At 58.1% G+C, this 5,033-nt stretch overlaps 1 pseudogene; it reads right to left on the bottom strand.

The window, feature by feature from the left end:
• Positions 1-219: 219 nt before the first annotated feature.
• Positions 220-4,571, bottom strand: LOC113250257 (histo-blood group ABO system transferase-like; annotated as a pseudogene).
• Between the last annotated feature and the right edge of the window lie 462 nt (positions 4,572-5,033).

Here is a 5,033-nt window from a genome sequence, read left to right as displayed (position 1 = left end):
AAGCCACCATCCAGGGCCCGGGCTACGATGCCCTCGGACCTCACCCCAAATAATGGCTCCTGATGTAGGGACCCTACTTCCGTGGTTTCACTCCCTCCCTCCCTACATCATTTATCCACTCTGTCATTCATTCCCCCCGCCTCTTTCCTTCCCCTCCACCCCTTCCATCCTCCCTCCCTCCCTCTTTCCCTCACTTCCATCCTCCCTCAGGCCCTCCCTCATTCAGCAGAGGATCTGGGGTCCCTGCTGTGTACTGAGCACCGGGGCTTCATCAGTGAGCACCCCCCAACCCATGCAGTCACATCCACTGTGGGTGGTGACAGGGGCCAGTCCTCAGGGTGAGCAGGGGTGATGAGCACCAGGAATCTGCTCCTGAAAACAGAGACCAGTTGCACAAAGAAAAGAATGGAGAGACCCATGCTTATCACTTCCTCTAGAAAAATCTAGTCCTGAAAAGTAAGTATGTCCTAGACTTAACGCAATGTGAGTTCTCATGGCAGGTACGCATTGATTCCTAGAGCCAACGAAGAGTAAATTATCCAGTGTTGATGGGGGTTTGTGACACACCTTTTCTGACCAAATGACAGCGATTCAGCCAACATCTCCAGGGCCTCCAAGTCTTCCCAAGGCCTCTGCAATCCTCTGATTCTTCCATCAACCTCCTTGGGAAGCTCTGTCCTGTTGTCTTCCTAGTTGCCTGCCTCTTCTGGAACCCTTCTGTGGCCTCCCCACCAGGGCCACCCTCACCGGGATTTCCCGTGACCTGTGGCTAGGTGCCCGCATCCTGTGCTGGGCCCCACGAGCTCCGTGCTTTGTGCAAGTCCTGTGTGCTCACTCTGGGTCACTTGGCATCTCCCCTTACAGCGGGCTACATCTTCCTGCGCTGGGTCTCCTCTGAGCAGTCTGTGAGGCCGGACTGTGCCCATGTCACGGGCACTGAATCGCGAGTCTAGAAGGTCCAGATGACCCACTCCCAGTCCCAGCGTGTAGAGAATGGGCCGAGGGTGGTTCCCAAGCAGAGGAGGACTTGGGCCCAGGGGGCCTGAGAGAGGGCATGGCATAGTGAGCCTGCAGAAGGAGAGCAAGCACCATGGCGGCCTGGGTGCTCAAGCCTGCTGGGAGACCAGGTCTCACATGCACTGGCTCTGTCCCCAGGACTGGAGGCCATCAGGGTATCCACACTCCCAGGCTGCAGGCTGGCAGTTGACTTGCAGGGGGGAGGCACCGCTGGTGCAGGAGAGAGCCCTCCGCAGGGAGGAAGGGGCAGGCGCTCCCCCAGCAGCAGGTGCACTGGGGAGGGCTGAGGGGGCATCAGCAGACAGCAGTGGCTGCAGCTGGGGTCTCCATACAGGCCCCTGCCCCAGGGCCAGCATGAGATTGGATGGCCTTTGTCCCCGAAACACAAAGTCTGGCCCAGGACCCCTCCCTCAAGCCCCCATTCCCAATCCTTTGTACTCAGCTCAAGTGACAAGAAATGGCCAATAGTTTAGGTGGTGCTGGGTGCACAGGGACATTTGTTTTTCTGGCCCATGCTGTAACAGTGCTGGCATTTTAAAGATCTCAAGGCTTTGATTCAAAAACTGTAGGAAGATAGCTTTGTAGCTTTCTGGAAACCTGTCTCTGTGCCTTGCAGCCCTCCCATCCCACCAGCTCTGCTCAGAATCCCTCCAGGCCACAGACCCACAGTCTTGGGTCCTCAGATGGCCCAGACGATGTGATCCAGGTGGGGCAGCAGGACACACTGTGGATTTCAGCAAACCTCCCCCCCCCATAAAGTGAGGGTACCACTGGGCGAGCTGTCTGAAAACAGCCAGGTCAGGGTTCCAGGAAGACACCAGAGGCACAGGAGGAACTGGGGAGCATCTGAACATCAGGTGGGGACAGTCAGAGCTTCCAGGCCCTATTCCCTAACGCTCCTCATCACTCAGCCTTTCTTCCAGTGAATCTGCTTGGTTTCTGTTTGCCCCAACTGTTACCCGTTGCCCTGGGCAGCAGAGACTCACATACACCTTTAAATGTTTAGGACATCGAATGCCCTCCAGTAGCCACCTCACTACAGTTGGTGGTAAGCAAGAAGTCACTGAGGTCTCCAAGGGTCTGTACTTGGTGTTTCCCTCTTCTGAGATGGGGACACCTGTGGAAGGTGCAGGTGGCCGGCTGCGGGGGGGGCAGGTACCTGAGATGGACAGATGGGGTAGGTGAGGCCCAAGGCCCCGGGGGTGTGTGTCCGGCATCTGCACTAAACAGGTCTTCAAAGCTGCAGATTGGCTGGGATCATCTTCAGGCTGAGAAGGAAGATGAGGGGAGCAGAGGGGAGCAGAGGAGGCTCAGCTTAGACAGGAGAGGGCGGAGCCACTCCTTTGGGGGAAAAGTGGGTCAGGTCCAGGCTCATGGGGACAGACCTTAGGCCACTGTGTTACGTGAAATAAGCCAGTCCCTAAAGGACAGATACTGGACGACCCCACTCGTGAGGGACGGAGAGCACTCCAATTCACAGAGGTGGAAGGAGCTGCTGGGTGCCAGGGCTGGGGAGGGGGAATGGGGGTTAGGGTCTCGTCGGTAGAGGTTCAGTTTGGGATGACAATGAAGTTGTGGCGATGGATGGAGGTGGCAGGTGCAGAGCAGTGAATGTACGTATTGCCACTGAATTGTACCCTGAAACGTGCTTAACGGGATCAGTCATATGTCCACCACACCACAATAGGAAAGTAGTGAGTCAGGAGGACGGGGCCATCGCGAGTCCCAGGAGGGCCCTGGAGCAGGGATCCTGTATCTTGGTTCTCGCTCTCACGCTCTGCCCCTTGTTGGTGACCGAGCTCACAGGAGGCACTCAGTGAATGCTTGCTAACACATAGTGCAGAGAGAGTCCACAAGTGCAAACCCTCCAGTGGGCACTGAGGGATCCCAACAGGACGCACATCCAGACAGAGCCAGTGCCCACATCTCACAAACACCAGCACAGAAACAGCCATTTAAAACCAAGGCAGGAACCAGAAATAACCCAGAGGGCTCCATGCTCCTGGAGGCCGTGCTAGCGGTCACAGCCTCTGGTGGTCAGGGGACTGGGGGTCTGAGAGGTGACTCAGCGCACCCCTGACCCTGAAGGCCCATGGCTGCCGCAAGGTGCAGGGACTGGGAGGAAGACCCAGCCAGGGCCCGTTCTGGCTCCAAGGCTGCTGCAGGGCCGCTCCCAGCCCACCAGGCGATGTCTGTTTAGAACCAGGGAGAAAACCTTTTCCCTCAATTGTTCTTTTTAAAGATGGTTGCTCAGCATTGACACAGAAAAACATTCGACATAAAACTGGAGCCGTTCACAGCTGCAAATGACCCAGAAATTATCGAAATGCACTGACCACAAAGAAAGGAACTTGTGCCCCAGGCAGGCCTCCTGTGCATGGGGGCAGCTAGGGGCCCTGGACATGCCCGAGTGGGCAGTGCTGGACTCCACAGTTGAGGGGACAGAAGAAGGAATCTGCTCTTATGGCTCTGCTCAGAGAGGCCACCCTGACGGAGACGGGGTGAGCCCCTCATGCGTTCTGGATGTCCTGGTGATTCTTGGGCACTGCCCGAATCTCAGCATCTTCATGACCTGGGTGGGGGGAGGGCAGCCCAGCAGCCTCAGGTTCCACGTGGCCTCCGGGGCTTGGTGGGCTTGTGGTTCAGGTGGCTCTTGTCAGGCCACATGGCCTCCATGCCATTGGCCAGGTCGACCCCCATTGCCTGGTGACAGGCCAATGTCAGTCAGTGAACCTCCACCACTGACCCCCCCAAAAAGGCCCCTATATAGTAAAAGTTTCCCTGGTGCCTGGGGATGTGGGCCTGGGACTGCGGCCGGCGCGCGTAGCTGAAGTTCTCATTGGCCACCCAGTAGAAACTGGGGTACAAAGTGACAAAGGGGGGGACAGGATCTCTACACTTACATGGTCACGGAACTTCATGTCCACATCCGCGCACACCAGGTCGTCCACCTCACGGAGGAAGCGCTGCTCACAGAAGCGGCTGATCATCGCCATGTGCTGCATGGACACATCCTGCCAGAGTGGGGCGCCACAGACCTCGAGGACCACCACCCTCCAGCCTTCCCGGAGAGACACGCAGGCCCGTCAGCTGGTGGTTCGTGAAGACGTACTAGGTGACCCTGTGTCCGCCATGAGGCACTGCGGACCTTGAGGACCACCACCCACTGGCCCTCACGGAGGGGCACACGGGTACGGCAGCTGGCTGATCGCTGAAGACGTACTAGGTGACGCTGTGTCCACCATGAGGACCACCGCCCTCCGGCCCTCACAGAGGAGCACACAGGCACAGCAGCCAGCTGGTCAGTGAAGACCTAGTAGGTGACCCTGTGTCCCACCATGAAGTGCTTCTTCGCCGTCTGCAGGACCAGCTCCAGGAAGACCACATAGCTACAGGGACAGGGGACAGGGTGAGAGGAGGGTCACTGCCAGAGGCTGGCAGCAGGACCCCGAAGCTGAGGGCCATAGACCTGTGTACCTTCTTCAAGGGGGCAGGCCCTGGGCTGCTTTAAGCAACAGCCACTCTCCTGGCCTCTCCTGAGTGAGTCTGCCCATGGGGCCTCCCTACCTTCTGCTCCCAGAGATGGGGGCCGTCAGCACCCCATCTTACAAAGGAGTGCCTAAGGCTTAAGAGGTTGGAAGCCCATGCAGCCCCACATGGGCTCTAGCATGCTGGAGCCAGGAACACTCCCCCTGTGCTGAGCTCCCGGGCAAACCCCCAGGTCCTGTCCCCACCTGCCAGGAGCGGAGCACCTTGGGGCACAGCCCTTGTTTCTATGCCCTACAGTCTGGGTAGAACCAGCAGGGCCGGCGACCACCCCCATTTTTTTTTGAGTGGGATGTCACCGGCCCCCACAGAGCTGTTTCCACCTCCTGTAGGGTCCTCCCTTCAAGGCTACTGGGCATCCTGCTGACAAGGTCCTCAGTAAACCCCTGGTATTCCTAGGAGGGGTCACCCTCGAAATCCCCCAGGTCAGGAATCAGGTCCAGCCCATGGTCAGGGAAGGGGAAAGAGGA

This window comes from Ursus arctos, unplaced genomic scaffold (genome assembly GCF_023065955.2).
Source record: "Ursus arctos isolate Adak ecotype North America unplaced genomic scaffold, UrsArc2.0 scaffold_8, whole genome shotgun sequence".
NCBI lineage: Eukaryota > Metazoa > Chordata > Mammalia > Carnivora > Ursidae > Ursus > Ursus arctos.
The sequence above is the reverse complement of the archived record's forward strand: the minus strand, read 5'-3'. Positions and strand labels throughout refer to the sequence as shown.